Consider the following 18386-nt stretch of genomic DNA (forward strand, 5'->3'; position numbering starts at 1 on the left):
AGAAACATCAAGTAACACACTGAATCAAACGGGAAATTTTGAAGTAGCAAGACTGAAATAGTATTTTCTTGTAAAACGTACTCCTGTAATCTTATTTACAAATTCATAAAAACATTTTTTACACTGTATACTTCTTTAATTAAACCGCAGCCTTTGATTTGATCATAGCAATTTGATTTCTTTATTTCAGTTTTATTTCGGTTAGTTGCAGCTCCATTTGTTTATTTATTGAATGCATTTAATTTAATTTAACTAAAACATGTATTTCATCAACTCACGAGCACCCGTTTGGGAAACTTGATCTATAGTATTTACAATGCTTTCGGCATTACAGAGAAACAAGGATTGTGGGAGGAAAGGCCTCACGCATCAGGGGGAATAGAGATGAATGGTTTTATTAACCCAACCTCACAACAGATGGAGCAATTACAGATACATTGTGAATTACTGCAAGCAAAATCCAACACCATCTGTCAAAAAAGAAAAAAAAGAAATCAGAAAGCAGGTCCAACTGGACAGGATGTTCCTCACGAGTTCTTGGTGAATAAGGTGCTAGGCATGTCTGTGGATAAAGTGTGATTAATCTGGAGTTACATAATCTGAAACAGTACGTACTAATTTTTAGGAATCTGGGTCTAACAGTGATTCTTATGGATGACTGCAAGTTTTGACACAACATCGAAAACAGTTATACTAGTTAAAAGGGGTCATATAATGGTACATGCACTTTTACAAGTTGATTGTACTGAAATGTGTGTTGGCAGTGCCTGTACACAACCATCATAAAATGATAAAAATCCATCCAGTGGTTTTTTTTTAATCTTCTTTATATGTTTCCTCCTGTCTCAAATCAAGCTGTTCGATATTGTGACGTCACAAAATCGACGCCCCTCCCACGATGGGTGATTGACAGCAGCGTTTCAAACACAGACCCGCCCTCGCGCCCTCGTGAGCGAGCTGTCAATCATAGCACGCGCCGACCGGCGCGTTCATTGTTGATAGCTGGAGTGCTGAGCAGAATGGCGTCTAATGATTGTGGTGTTCTGTTCTTGGGTGTAATAATGAACACAGCAGTCATATTGATGATGTTTCTAAATCCGTACAGCTGAAGACGCAGTGGCTGAGTTTGTTTTCGAAGGGAATATTCCCCACGATCAACGTCAATGCTGTCATGTTTGCGCGAATCATTTCACCAGACTCGAGACTGCTTTACAAACGAGGGTCAGTATAAAGCTGGTTTTGCTAAGAAGCTGCTCCTGAAAAAAGGATCAGTACCAACTATTCGTGTTCCTGCTGAACCTCCAGAAGAACAAGTGAGTGTAACGTTTTATTGACCTTTATATTAATCTTTATATTAATCTTTGCAAATAGCTTGCACGCTTCACGATGAATGTGGCTATTTTTACACTCAGGGTACATTATGGCATGTTTTCTATGTACGACGTTCTCAATATAATTCATAATCCCACGTTTATAATGAATGACGCGTTATGGTTATTGTCAGAGAATGTCCGTAGACGGGCTCTGGTTATTGTGTTACAAACGGTGTCCGCACAGAACAGAGGGGCGGGGTGAGCAAAGCTCATTATCATTTAAAGACACATGCACTGAAACGGCGTGCTGAAAACAGCTGTTTTTGACCAGGTAAAATGAGTGTTTTCTTACAATACTAATGAGAATTTTTAATTAAAGTATATTACAAACTTTTAATTTAGACCCTAAAGAATCATATTAGCTTGTACAAAAATGACATTATATGACCCCTTTAAACTCATCCAGCGTCTTACAATTGTAAGTAGTGCGGTGAAATATGCGGTGAAATAGGAAGACTGTCAGTGCGAACACTCATCTGTGTCTCAGTGGAAGACAGCAAACGAAAGACGGCTGAAGAGAAGTCATTTTCAGAGTGCGTTGCATCTGAAGTGTCTATAATATACATTGTTGCTCTAATCTCATCAAACACCGTCACTGGGGAGACGAGCACCTTGAGAACCGCAGCTGGAAGTAAGAGGAGTTACATAATTTATTGTATTATAATTTCATCAAAGCAGTGGATATCCGATTCAATCTCAGATCAACATTTATACAACACCAGACATAAAGTAGCGTTGTCAAAAACAAAATGTATTTCGATATGTATCGATACTGAGATATTTGAAACGCTTTCTTTTCTGCAATCCCAGCTGCACGTTCTCTCTTCAGTTTGAACCCCCCCCCCCCACTCTCTTCAGTTTGCCCCCCCACCCCCACCCACCCCCCCCCACTCTCTCTTCAGTTTGACCCCCCCCCCCCATTCATTCGTCTCATTCGTATCCACACCAAAAGCACACGCACCACCGATCTATATAAGTGGCGTGCACATAAAGCCGCCTCTCAAACAACTCGTGAGTGCCAAATTGAGTTGTTTTTCGTGGCTTATTGCGCTTAAACGGCCAAATACATTCAAAATTATGTCAAAATGCCCGTCTTGCTGAGTATTCAGGTAAATACAGTCAGTTTTGGAATGCAAAAAGTTGAGAAAGAAAACGCATGTTGTGTAACAGTGTATTGGATCCGTGCGTTAGCTCTTAAAGTGACAGCAGCCTAATATTCCTGCTGAGGTCTGTCATGCTAATCAAAGAACAAAAGATAAAATGCTCTTGTAACTTTAATCTGTATTTAATTTTTACGATGATGACTATCCAGTGTTATTTTCATATATTTAATTGGAATTACAGTATGACAGTGCAATTCGTTTTACACGGAAAATAAGTTCTCAAATGTCATGATATCGGATCACGTCTTCTCTTCGCACGTCGTCACAGACGGCACCTATACCCTAGTAAGACGAGCCAGAGACCTGCATGCCTCCACAGGCCACGACACGCATGCTTGATGTGTGTGAGGAACTCAAAGCACCACAAAGACACGTGCAAAACCACTTGACGTCAGTGAGGTCTGCGTTTCAGCGCCGTGAGTGACATTTACGCACACCGATCACTTCACCGTGACTCATTAGCATGCACCGCTTCTGCTGGCACCGGAGCACTGGCAGTTTGGAGACGTGAACCTTCCAGCAATTAAGATGTCAAATAACCCCCTCCAGAACCCTCCGCTGCTGCTCAGAAGCCCGTCACGCTGAACCTTTGCACTTTGGTGGCCTTTGTGAGCGAGAACGTGTATGTAAATCTCACTCACTCAGCCTGACACAAGCAATTGGCAGTTTGCTGATCTCAAGTCAAGGCTGTCAGTCACGATTAGGGCCTGGAAAAGAAATGTACTGTACAATAAAAGTGGAACAGATTTCTGCTGTAAATGTCCCATGCTTCAAGTTGACATGAAATCAAAATGAACTTGTTCCAACAGTTGATTTTGACAGAAATACGCTACATTATGTTATTAAAATACAATGCTAAAGCAGGGTTATTATCGTTAACTAACACTAAAACTATTAAGGCATTTTTGTTGATTGAAATAAAGCTGAAATAAAATTAAATATAAATTTTAGATGAAAAACAAACCACAGTAGTGGGCAAAAGTGATGTCCGGAGGGGATATTTGTTTTTAATGACTCTAAAGTTCGATTAAACCATCAAAATATGAGGGAAATATTTTAAATATGAGAGAAGAAGAACAAACCACTAAACTTGGTTTAGGTATTTATCTGATTAAATTATTTGGCAAAAAGTCAAACTACAGCAACAGGTTTTGTTTTGCTATGCAAAAAGCTCACATTGACTAAAACATAATCAGTTATTGACACATGTACCATTCTGCAAAGTTCCCCCGCAAATCATGGCAGAAAATGTGAATAAAATGTGCATATTTTGTGTGGGCCTAGTCATGATCAGAGCTGGACAACCAAAAAAGCCTTCGAGCAGTTGAACACGGATGATGAAACCGGCATGGGAAAAATCCCACACACACATAAAGTTCTCAAACAAGAATAAACATGAGTTTTCCGAGACAAAATCATGCTTGTTTCCCATGACAAATGAACACAAACAGACAAAGAGAGCTATTTTAGCAAAATGGTAGTGTGTTTCTGTGCCGCATGTCAAGAGCCTCGAGTCTATTATCAGGAGTAACACAAAGAGAGACTTCCTCTCAGAGTAAGAGCCGTTTAATGACACATCTGGTTCAACGGCACTCAGCTGCACGAAGAAGATGAAAGCAAAAGAAAACTGTTCTCCGACTCACCATTTACACACTGACCCGCAGGCCAACACCTGCACAACTCACTGGAACAAACACATTACAGTCAGATCAGGAGGAGACTCTCCAAAACTACAACACACAAGACACCATGATTTAAAGATGGGTTCAACTCAGCATGGAAACAAAATGGACACTGTGTACCGGACTAATGCAAAAAAGTGTAAATGTAAATATAGTAATTTGGGCTTGCTCTGAAACAACGTATTTTTTTATATTCAGCAAGGATGCATTAAATTTATCAAAAAGTGACAGTAAAGACATTTACAATGTTACAATAAATGCTGTTCTTTTGAACTTTCTTATTAGTTAAAGAATCCTGAAAAATAAAATAAATCACGGTTTCCATAAAAATATGAAAATGTTTTCAACTTTGATAATAATCATAAATGTTTCTTGAACAGCAAATCATCATATTAGAATGATTTCTGAAGGATCATGTGACACTGAAGACTGGAAAATTCAGCTTTGATTACAAGAATAAATTACATTTTACAATATATTCACATAGAAAACAGCTATTTAAAATTGTAATAATGTTTCACTGTTTTTAATGTATTTTTGATCAAATAACTGCAGCATTGGTGAGCAGAAGAGGCTTTAAAAAACATTAAAATATCTTAATCGACTCCAAAACTTTGACCAGTATAAACATTATTTACTGTTTTTTTTTTATTTACTTTTGACCATCATCCTCCCTTCATTTTTCTTGTTAAATCCTTCCACTTGCAAATATGTCACTTAACAGATGTATGGTTGTGAATAAATAAGTTAGTATAAATTAGAAATAAATTGATTGGTACTGATTGGTAGCAATATACTGTATGCTAAGTCTATTATGTGAGATTTAACATGATAGTTCATCGCTGGGAAGAGTGTTTTAACAGATGTAGGTCCATTTTAACACAGCAGCGAGACTCATGGGATATGCAAGACGCTTCCCAGAATGCACTGCCATTAAAGGGCCGGAACAACAGGTGGACTGGAGAAAACCCCTGCAAGTCCTGCCATTTTCACCAGCACTAAAGCAGCACTTTGTCATCATTAATCATTCAGGGCTGATCTCAGAACTGCATCCACAGCATCACTCACTGCACAGAAAATGGAAAAGCATCTGCCTGTTCATTTACAGCCCACAGTTCCCTCAATGCTGCAGATCCACACTAGTGATCAACAGTACACATGAAAAAGAAATAATTTGACATTTATCGTGAAATCTTTTGATATCAAACTGAGTTGGAATGGCCATTTTTTGGCCGTGTCGCCCATCCCTAGATCTCACTTTAGGATTGTGGGTTGTGAATTCAGCATCTCTTTTTAAATTTGAAATCACATTATGAATGTATTCATAATTCACATTATGAATTATGAATTTAATCCCTTAAAACTCATCTTTGATCCCCAGAATTACATATTTAAGCATTTTTCATTGAAAAAAAAGCTTGAATGTAACTCGACACCCTTGTCTCATTTAGAATACGCAGCTCTATGAATATGCAAATAAGCCCCGCCTCCACTCACTCACTCAGCTTAGAGATCCACTGGTTGACGATCACACGTTGATCTGATTGGTTACAAGGTGGTTTGTGACGTCAGAAACACCAGCGATTTCAAAGCGTGTTTTTGAGGCTGTCTTTGGTTCACTGCAGTTTTAAGGAGAAAATACTCAGCAATGGTGTCGACTTATGAATTTACACATGGTTTGTCTTAAAGCATATTAAAAACACCTCATAGACACATAAACAACATTAAAAGCTTGATTTTCATCACAGGGCGACTTTAAGGAGATTTTGCACACCAAATTTTCAAGCTCTACTGTAAAGCAGGGTTGACGTCTCTTCAGCTTATTCTAGATGAAGAGGATCTATGAGGTTCAAGAGTCTACATCATTCTTTCATGGGTATCCCACTTGTGTTTATTTATGAACATCTTCAGCTCTCGGTGTGGGTGAGGCTACTGTGGTCTGGTCAGAATCATGGGAAAACGCAGCCTGCCATTTTCTTCTAAAACATCTCTTTCCCACACACACACACAAACACACACATAAATCCATGAAATCCTGCAGGCCCAATGACGATGAGACCGATTCCCAAAAAAGACAGAGGAAACGGGGATCGTTTTAACAACAAGAACAGACAGCCTGAGAAACGTGAAGGCTGGTTGAGTGAATATATTTACATTCATAAAATTAGGCTTGTGCTCACAAAATTACTCCTTCTCATGACATCACATTAACAAAATACTAATAAAGCTAAAAATAGTGCAAATGAGCATATGATGAATGCTTGTCAAACAGAAGAAGAAAAAAACTCTTTGCATGAGTGCATTTTAAGTCACGCTATTCCTCAAGTGCAGTCAAACCAAAACACACAAAAAAAGCTTTAAAGACTATATAATAATAATATATTCACATACATACATACATACATACATACATCATACATACATACATCATACATACATACATACATACATACATCATACATACATACATCATACATCATACATACATACATACATACATACATACTAGAGATGTGACGGTGATAATATTCTCCCACCGGTTAATCGACTTGTGACAACACCGGTATTACCGGTTTCATCGTGGGGGTGGGGGGTATAGAGTGATGTAAAAATTTTTTACATGGCGTCAATTCATCATTCGTATTGAGTTTGATTGACATGCGATCTGACCAATCAAATTCCACCATTTTTGTGCGACAAAGCAGTCAGAAGAGTTATTGATTAACTTCGGTGGATTTGAACTTGGCTTTAACTGAGGCAATCTGTCACAACACATTAAAGAGCCAAAAAAAGGTAGGCCTATTTTATATTTGTTTGACTGACCAAATTTGAAAGTTGAGACTTTGTTTCATATTAAATATTACCTGCTCGGTCCTGTCTTTCAGCGCGTTGTCAGTGTCCTCTATTTTTCACTGCTTGAGATCATGTTGAGAACAATAACGCCCTATTTGAGGGTATAGGGCGCGATTTCGGATTCAACCACAGTGTTTGAATGGTGGGTTCGTTATTATTATTGAAAAACGCAAATGCTTATATTAAACATAAAACGTTTATTAAAAAGAATAAGAATAACATGTAAGGTTACGTTTCAGCACTTCGCGAATGGACAGCGACTCTTAAGTAGCAGGAACGCGTTCTCGCGCATTCATGTTAAGTGCATTTTTGGGAAACGCGCGTGGAATTGCGGCGTGTGACGAGCGTAACCTTGCACATAGAGAACGCTCTTAAGAGCTTAGATACATCGTTATCGGGAAACCCGGCCCTGGTCTCCGCACTAGCCTAACTGTAAACTATGAAAGCCGTGTGACAGGCCAACCGGTAAAACATAAAAGAAAAAATACATTAAAGAAACTATTCCCTCTGATTTTGTTTCATTAATACATTTTGAATAATCGCAGCAGTCTCGCATTCGTTTAGAGCTCGTGTGAATTTAACGAACAACCTCGTTCCAACAAGAAACGCCACATTAATTTCACTGCGCTTTATGAAGAGTTTTTCTTTTGCTTGAAAAGTTCGTCGGAGATGTGTTAAAAGATTCATTCATGCACACAAGAGAGTGCATTCATGATTATTAGGCTACCGGTATACCAATCCTTGTTCAAGGCCGAAAAGAGAACTCGATACTGACGCGCGTCTTTTTCGTGTGTGTGTGTGTGTGCATGTATGTATGTGTGCGTGTGTAATAGGCAGGACTTACAGCGCGGTCTCTTGTTTTGTCACGCTTGAATGGTTGAGCATGATCATACAACGCTAGTCAACGGGTGACAGAAAATACGGATACTGTGTAATTGCTTAAAAAAAATTTTTTTGCGGTGCTGCGGTGGGCAAGTGATGAAACCGGTGTTGCGACTGAACACCGTGTAACACCGGTAACACCGACTATCGTGCCAAGCCTAATACATACATCATACATACATACATACATACATACATACATACATACATAGATACATCATACATACATACATACATACATACATCATACATACATACATGCATACATCATACATACATACATACATGCATACATCATACATACATACATACATGCATACATCATACATACATACATCATACATGCATACATACATCATACATACATACATCATACATACATCATACATACATACATCATACATGCATACATAATACATCATATATACATACATACATACATCATACATAATACATACATGCATCATACATACATACATACATACATACATACATCATACATACATCATACATACATACATCATACATCATACATAATACATACATACATACATACATACATACATACATACATCATACATACATACATACATGCATACATCATACATACATACATACATGCATACATCATACATACATACATACATACATACATCATACATACATCATACATGCATACATGCATACATGCATACATACATACATACATCATACATCCATACATCATACATACATACATACATCATACATACATACATGCATACATCATACATACATACATCATACATGCATACATACATCATACATACATACATCATACATACATCATACATAATACATCATATATACATACATACATACATCATACATCATACATAATACATACATGCATCATACATACATACATACATACATACATACATACATACATCATACATACATACATACATCATACATACATACATCATACATCATACATAATACATACATACATACATACATACATACATACATACATACATCATACATACATACATACATGCATACATCATACATACATACATACATACATGCATACATCATACATACATCATACATGCATACATGCATACATGCATACATACATCATACATCCATACATACATACATCATACATCATACATACATACATCATACATGCATACATACATACATACATACATACATCATACATACATACATACATACATCATACATACATACATGCATACATCATACATACATACATACATACATCATACATACATACATACATACATACATCACACATCATACATACATACATGCATACATCATACATACATACATGCATACATCATACATACATACATGCATACATACATCATACATACATACATCATACATACATACATCATACATACTACATACATACATACATACATACATCATACATACATACATACATGCATACATCATACATGCATACATCATACATACATGCATACATACATACATACATCATACATCATACATACATACATCATACATACATACATCATACATAAATACATACATAAAAAATACATACATACATAATACATACATACATACATCATACATACATAAATCATACATACATACATACATACATAATACATACATCATACGTATATACATAAATCATACATACATACAGTTTTATGCAAAGGTTTGGGCATCCTTGATAATTATCATAATTTAATTTTATAATCTGCTGGTCTTTCGAAGCAGCAACTTCATTTGGATATAATTTAAGATTTCAGTTCTGTAATAACATGTATTGAATCAACAGAAAAAACACAATGCGAGTCATAACAAAAACAGACAGGTCCAAAAACTTGGCCACCCCAGTGGAGTTACCACATCAATATTTACTAGAGCCTCCTTTAGCTGAAATAACAGCCTGTCGTCGCTTCTTAAAGCCACTGATAAGTCCCTGAATTCTGGCAGCAGGAATTTTGGAACATTCTTCCTTGCAAAATGTCTCCAGTTCAGTCAGATTTGATGGTTTCCGAGTGTGGACAGCCCGTTTCAGATCATCCCATAGATTTTCGATGATGTTCAAGTCTGGGGACTGTGATGGCCATTCCAGAACATTGTGTCTGTGTCTGGTAGATTTGGAACGATGCTTTGGATCATTGTCCTGCTGATGAAACAACCAACCCCGGCGTAACTTCAACCTCTTGACTGATTCTTGAACAATTTTTCTTAAGAATCTGCAGATACTGGGTGGAATCCATGTGACCCTCAACTCTGACAAGATTTCCAGTGTCTGTGCTTGCCACAGATCCTCACAGCATGATGGACCCTCCAGCGAAGCTACAGTAGGGAGCGGGTTCTTCTCCTGGAACACTGTTATTTTCCCGCCAAACAAAGCGCTTCTGGTTGTGACCAAATAACTCTATCTTAGTCTCATCTGTCCACAGCACATTATTCCAAAATATGTCTGGCTTGTCCAGATGAGCCTTTGCATTCCTCAAACGACTCTGCTTGTTGGCAGTACGCAGAAAAGGCTTTCCCGCATCATTCTTCCATTGAGCTGTTCCTTGTCTAAAGTGCGCTGGACAGTGGAGCAATGTACAACGACACACATCAGCAGCGAGATGTTCTTGGAGCTCCTTGGAGGTGGTCTGTGGTTCGTCTGTGACCATTCTTCGCCTTTGCCTTTCAGATATTTGTCTTGGCCAACCACTTCTTTCCTTCACAGGGAATGTTCCTGCGGCCCTCCATTTTCTAACTATATTTCTGACTGTGGAGACAGAGACCGTAACCCCTTCAAGCCCTGCTGAAATGGACATCACTTGTTTTTTTGTGTAAACCAATAAAAGTGTATAATGTGAGTAATACCCTGATCAACCAATCACAATGAAGATGTGACCCATAACTTTATCTGATTGAGGCATGGCTAACCGATTAGAGACGACTTTTTACCTAAATTATGCAAATGTATATTCAATTTGCACCTTATATAATCAATATGAAGGGGTTAAACCTTTGTGATAACTTTTTGTACCCTTCTCCTAATTCATATTGATGAATTATTCTAGTTTTTAAGTCATTAGAGAGTTCTTTTGAGGTTCCTATGTTGCTACTTTCCAGTAGAGAATCAAAGAGAAACACAACTAGCAATTAGCTCCCTTGGTTTGCACCTGTGTTTTCAGTCTACTGTTCATTGAGCCAATTAAATTAAGTATGTGTTGCAATCAATCAGCATTTAGTGACTACAGGTATTCAAATCAACACAATTGAAAGGGTGCCCAAACTTTTGCACAGCCTATTTTTCACATTTGATTTTATTTCATACAACTCAATACTGCTACACTAAAAAAACATCACATTATTCAGCTTTCTCTAGAAACTGAATGGCATATCACTACAATCTTTTTTTTAAAAGACAGAGCAAATTATCATGCAACCTCAGAGGGGTGCCCAAACTTACATACATACATACAAACAAACAATCACTATATAATCATAATTTCATCACTTCTGATAAAATATTAAAAAGAACAATCTAATTATGATCATTTAACTTAATTTACAGTGACGTTCTGTAAGCTAATAAATGGCAAATCTTCCCTCAAAGAAGCATCTGCAAAAAAAATAAAAAATCTTTCCATAAATTTCTAATGTATAAAAAGAGATTTAAACATGAGATTTGACTTCTGACTCGACGGTACAATGAGTTGAAGAGACTGAATGAACTATGACAGATCTATTCCTCCCTCTTTCTGAAACGCCAGCCTGAGGCTTTATGTTTAAAGATCAATAATCCGTCTGCAGGAAATCGACGTATGCCGAGGGCTTGAAAATGTCTGATTTTTGCAGTAACCTTAAGATAAACCCCGTCCTGTGGCATCTTACTCTTCTTGAGCCGCATTGATCTGAGAAATTAAATAAGAGCCATACCCTAACCTACAGTATTTACCATTCATCAATTATTTCAGAGACACTACACAGGTTATTAAGCAGCTGCTAATGGAGGTGTGTGTGTGTCTGTGTGTGAGAGAGAGTAAAAAACAAGAAGATGTCAAAAGTGCCATATACATAACATTACAATGAGAACACTGAAGAATGTTGTGAATTATTTGTGCTTTAGTTGCCCGTGTTTCAGCGTGTTGTTACAGGAAGAGCACATCAGCAACAGGAGAAACACTTTCTGGCAAGAACGTAACGTATTTCAAGTGAAAGATACAAACCAAAACAATGTCAAAAGTGCCAATAGAAAGTCAATAGTAAAATTGTTGAAGGTAAAAAGACGGGTCAAAAATGTGCTGTCAAAATATACCTGTGTTAAATGTGTTTGTATGGGTATATGGGGTGTGTAAATGTATGTAATGCATATATGTATAATTATGTAGGTATATATAGTTTTCTTTAATTATAGGTGTATATACATGTATGATATGTGTACGTATGTATATATTATTAGTATGCATTATCAAAGTGATTTTATTCATTCATTTTTGTTTATTTTATTTTTCCTCATATGTTTATATATTCATATATTTACGCAGTCGGTCACATACTCATTTAGTTTCTTGGAGTACAATATGTATGATTTGTACTTATAACATCTACGAATGAGGGCAGGGGGGAGGTTTTGTTTCTGACACTTATTGTAGAACATATTGTATATATTTATTTAGCTTTTCATAAACAGGGAAACATTAATAACAATCACAATATGTTCTGATTGGTTAGCATTAGATAGCTAATATTTTCAAACTTTTTGCATAATCGGACAAAATTCCAGCTTTAAATCACGCGTAACAAAAGTAGACTTAGTAGTAGAAGGTTTTCTTCACACATCAAATCTCATATTTAATCTCAAGCTCAGTGTCGTTTCCGTGGATAAACATGTTACACTAACATTTGGAGGAAAGAAAGCTTCAGGGTTAAGGTGGAAATGACGCTTGGGACTGAGGGTGAGGGACAGTTGTACGAAATTTGAAAAAAAGTATATATGTTATATCATATATAACAATTTCTATCTCATATAAATGCTATTTTTAAAGTTCTAGAAGAAGAAGATATTTTTAATCAAATCAATTCCATTTTTGGTGAGCAAAAGAGACTTTTTTAAAAACATTAAAACAATCGTAATATTGACCCCAAATTTTATAACATCTGCATATAATTTTAAATGTAAATAATTTATATTTGTATAATGGATTTTCATAGTTTAAGATTGAAAAACTGGGTAAAACAATAATCATCTATACAAAAGTAGCAAAATAAATTATTGCAGCATATAAAAAAGGTTTACAAGTCCATTTTAATGATCTTTATATAACAAAAAGAAAGAAAGAAAGTAAAACTATTGATTTGAAAGTGCGCAGCGATGCCTGTTATCACTTTGATCATGAAAATACAGTTAAGTACATGAAATGCAGCGCCAATCTGCCATATACATGACATTATAATGAGAACACTGTAGAACGTTGTGGATTCTTTGTGCTTTAGTTGCCCGTGTTTCAGCGTGTTGTTACAGGAAGAGCACATCCGCAACGGGAGTAAACACGTAACTTATTTCAAGTTCACTTGCATTTTGTGCAGATTTGCAAGTTGCAGGCCCGGTTTCACAGACAGAGTTTAGATTAAGCCAGGATTAGGCCTTAGTTCAATTAGGACATTTAAGTAGCTTTTATAAGGCCGTGTGTCCACCAAAGCGTTTTTTTTTTCACGCGTCTGGCGTGTTTTTTCAATTGTTTTCAATGGGAGCGCCGCATTTTTAAAACGCCATGAGCGTAACGAGGTGCTGAACGGCGAGGGTTTTTACAGGTCGCCGAGAGTTGAAGAATGTTCAACTTTGGGTAAAACGCAGCGCTCATCACTGTCACTTTTTACCCAACCGTCCAATCACAGTGGAGGAGGGGCGGGACTAATACCACACCGACCAATCGCCACATTCTACTTGTACAATGTCAACAGACGACGACAACAAGCAAAATAACGGAACAAAATCATGGTAACACTTTACAATAAGGTTCATTAGTTAATATATTAACTAACATGAACTAACAATGAGCAGTACATTTGTTACAGTATTTATTAATCTTTGTTAATATTAGGGAATACAAATATAGCTGTTCATTGTTTGTTCATATTAGTTCACAGTGCATTAACTAATGTTAACAAATACAACCTTTAATTTGAATAATGTATTAGTAAATGTTGAAATTAATATTAACAAAGATTGATAAATGCTGAAGAAGTATTGTTCATTCTTAGTTCATGTTAACTAATATAGTTAACTAATGTTAACTAATGAATCTTATTGTAAAGTGTTACCAAAATCATTAAAACAAGAGCCAGAGAAAATACGTTACATTGTATCGACAATTTAATATAGGATCAACACAGAAACAAAATATGTGTGAAATGAGATACTAGTAACACTTTCGCGGATGTTCCGTATCATAACAAGCAAAGCATCTCAACTGAAAAATAACGCAACGCTGCCAAACGCTCTCAAGCGCCCACAGCTAGGCGTTTAGCAGAGCGCCTAGCGTTTTCAGCTGGCTAAATATGCTTTGGTGGACACACGGCCTAAATGTGCCTTAGCAACAAAACAAAAAAAACATTACTGATGTGCATCTTGAGACAAAACAATGGCACTGGCATATTTTAAGATATATCAGTGCAAGTTGCCTTCAGTTAAAACAGCTCAAACATGCATGTTGTGTATATCTAGGATATCTGATTAATCTCATATAGGATGTGTGTGTGTCGGATATGAGATTTACTGCTGTTCATTCACTCTTCAGCTTCACCTCATACAGATGATCCTTTAGAAGTTTATTTTTCGAAAACATTGATGCATATATTTTACTTTCATATTTTGATAGACAAATTTAAATTTTTTAACCGTCAACATTAATTTTCATAACAGTGTTTTAATTAAAATATTTTAAATATCGCCATGATGGACATGCCCCGTCCGTCCCCGAGTACCTAATAAAACAAAAATAAAAATCCTACAAAATAATATTTATTATATTATATTTAACTATATTTACCAAAAATAAAAACGTAAGAACTAAACATCAACTATTATGAGCATTAAAAATAAACTGAACTTTAACTATGATGTGCACTACAACATGCACACTAAATTTATTTTTAAAAAGGTTTATAAAAGTACAAAAAAAACAGTAATGTTTATAAAAACCAAAGAGAGATGCCATTCCTATAGCTGAAAAACTGATCACAAAAACAAAGTCTGTATTTTTAAGCGGTTTGAGTATAATTAACTGGACAATAGTGAAACTATAATGTTTTAGAGAAGTCAATACTGCCTATAGCAAACAAACAAACTGATGATTGAATATAAATTAAATAAATAAAAATTAATAACAGTAAAAACAACCTTTTTTTTTTTTTTTTTGACCAAACAAACATTCCTTCCATTTAATAAGGCAAAAAGCAAATGCATTAATCCAGATGAGTGCAGACAGTGTCAGTCGGCCTGAACTCACTGTGTAAAACTGAAACAGTGTTTGACCATCGTCAGCAGTGACAGCGTGTGTGTCTTCACCAGTGTTACTTACCTAAAACAGAAGACAAGAGAAAAGACTGTCAATGATGTGGACTGAAATGTTTACGTCTAACTTTCTTTAGTGTGTCATTTAAATAAAAATAAAAAAGAACATTCAAAGATGACAACCTATTAGAGCCCAAAAACAACATCAAGACTTTGAAAAGGACAAAATAGGACCCGTTTAAATAAAGCTTTCACACACACACACACACACACAGCAGTGCTGAATACTTTGAAATGACCCGATAATGTATAACAAGACACACACAAGCACTCTCCTCTCTCTAATAATCTGTTTCTGTCCTTCTCTCTGTCTGTCTGTCTCTCCTGAGCCCTTCAGACGGCTCTATTTATAGAGTGTTACTCGCAGTCTTTGCATGTAATTAATGACACACACACACACAGCATCAGCATTAGTGTCTGGGGCTAGAACACTTCATTTTCACATCACATTTTCACTCATATGAATTAATTATGGAAACGATAACATTTATCGACAGAAGAGACATTACAAAATCTTACAGACCCCAAACGTTTGAACGATGGTGTAAATATGCAAAGACATTCCTGTCATAACAGTGATGGACATGTGATTTGGTCTTATGATTCGTGCACATGGATAATCAGAGATGGGCACAAATACATCAAAAAGTATTTAATTACAAATTACAAAAACTTACTCATCAAATGTATTTAATAAAATATAAAATACCGCTGTGAAAAAAGTATTTAATTAAAATACAAGTAATTTAAAATACAAACAAAATGTACAGTCTTTTGAAGTGCGAGAGTAACTGTGGCGTTCGATACACGCACTAGCGGCGCCAGGATTTTGATTGTAGGTGGGCCCCCAGAAAACTGGATGGGCCAGTTAAAATAAGCCAAAAAAAAAAAAAAAAAACGGGTTCCCCTTCATCTCCGTTTCAGCGCTTTTCTGAGTACTGAGGACAGCGACTCAGTAGCCTACCTGAATTTTATGCGTAATTAGCATAGGTTAAAAAAAACCTGCTTTTTGTTGCTTTTTTAATACAATTACAATTTCATTTAATTTATTGTTTAATAAAATTATAGGCCTATTATTTTTAGTTTATTAACAGCAACAACAGCTGTAAAGATGAAGTTGACGATCGCCATCTCCGTAGTAGTGAACGCGCCTATAGAGAGAAATGCATATCATGGATTACATAATCAGAGAGTAGCCTATTTCTTTTCGTTTTAAATTGTTAAAAAGACATTTCAAGCTTTCTTAAGATATATTTCATGTCTGTGAGGCATATGCTGAGTTTCGTTAAGTTAGGATGAGATGCGCTCCTGTTCACGAGCAATGCAAGTGACCGCGCGGGCGCCTCTATGATTGTGTTGTCTGCTATATTTAAATATTTTTATTTATTAAATCCAGGCCATTGGTTGATAAAAAAAAAATTAAAATTAAGATACAATTTATACAAAACGAAATTCACTTTAAAAAAAGTCTTTCTGCAAAACAAAACTTAATTAAGTGGTCAAAATCATGTCTGACCCGCTCCATGTCTCTCGATATTGCTCATCCTATCTTACTCGTGCGGTTCACTTTTCATAATCAACATAGATGAAAAAATAACATTATAATATTTTAACAAATATGAAACTAAATGCGCTTATTTAATGGCAACAACACAGTAGGCCTACAGACTCTCTATTTGTACAAATTGCTGCACATTCATTTTATTCTGAATTTTGCACACATAAGTTGAAAGGCATTTGTTTGTGCATGCATGTAAAACATATCTGCAACATTTATCAAGTTCACTGATAATTATGCGTGCATTTATTAATTATTATCTTAATGAATAATGTAACAAGGACGAAGCATGTAAACTGCGTTGTTTGTTTAGAATGGAATGGATCGCAAATAGATCTGAATGAAGAAACGTACAAAACCATAGTAGAAAATGGGTGGGCCCGGAACTAAAATGGGTGGGCCCAGGCCCACCCGGGCCCAATGGTAGCGCCGCGGCTGGATACACGTAAGAGAATATGATCAGAATATCATTGTTTAGTGCAGAAGATGCGCTTTTAACGTACATGTTGCCGCATACTGTCATAATAAAAGACCATTACGCCTATAACAATATATTTGTATTATATTACAACAAAACTAGTTACCACTGCTGTGAGGGTGTTGCTAACACAGCGGCTGTGACGAAGTTCACATCTGTCTCTCTTCTGACTGCCATTATCAATCTCTCTCTATTTTGTTTTCTGTTTTTGAAAGTTGTGAAAACACTGTTTCTCTTGCTATTTGAGCAAATGGGAACACAAAAATATATATTTAATGTAGTCTCTAATGCACTGCTATAGAAGTTTACCCAGCTATGACGCCTTCCACTTCTGAGAAACCCGGAAATGTGACCGGGGTTTATGGGATGTGTCACGTCACGTGATTTTCTTAAACTTTGATAGGCAATCTGGTAGTCCTATTCATATTTCATATGTCTATGGTCCTATTAAGCCTGGTGATGAAAGTTAATATATGTGAAATAAAACGATATATTTAAATAAGTATTTTAAATACAAATTACAGTCTCTCAAAGTATTTAATTACAAATTACATTTCATTTATTTTTGTTAAAGGTGCATTGCGCAACTTTTCATGTTAAAAATACCCGTTTTCTAACCCATACATGCTTAAACAATTGCCTGATGGGCTGAATGAGCCCTTCTCTGATCACTGCGATTGCCTCTATAATCCTGTACAGTAAAATAAATAAGAGGGATTCGGGTCGGAATCTGAGACTGGGCGTGACGTCATGCGCGTTCACGGCACGCTCATATGTCTGGCAGGTTTGTGTATGCGCCGACGCCGCCATTC

At 36.2% G+C, this 18386-nt stretch overlaps 1 protein-coding gene across 2 annotated transcripts in view; it reads right to left on the reverse strand.

Annotated features, from left to right (window-relative positions):
• Nucleotides 1-18386, reverse strand: part of LOC311076057 (3',5'-cyclic-AMP phosphodiesterase 4D-like) — a 212204-nt gene that overhangs the window by 90206 nt on the left and 103612 nt on the right. The gene's annotated exons all lie outside the window — the stretch shown is intronic.

The sequence above is a fragment of the Abramis brama genome, assembly GCF_963993115.1.
Source record: "Abramis brama genome assembly, chromosome: 25".
Taxonomy (NCBI): Eukaryota; Metazoa; Chordata; class Actinopteri; order Cypriniformes; family Leuciscidae; genus Abramis; species Abramis brama.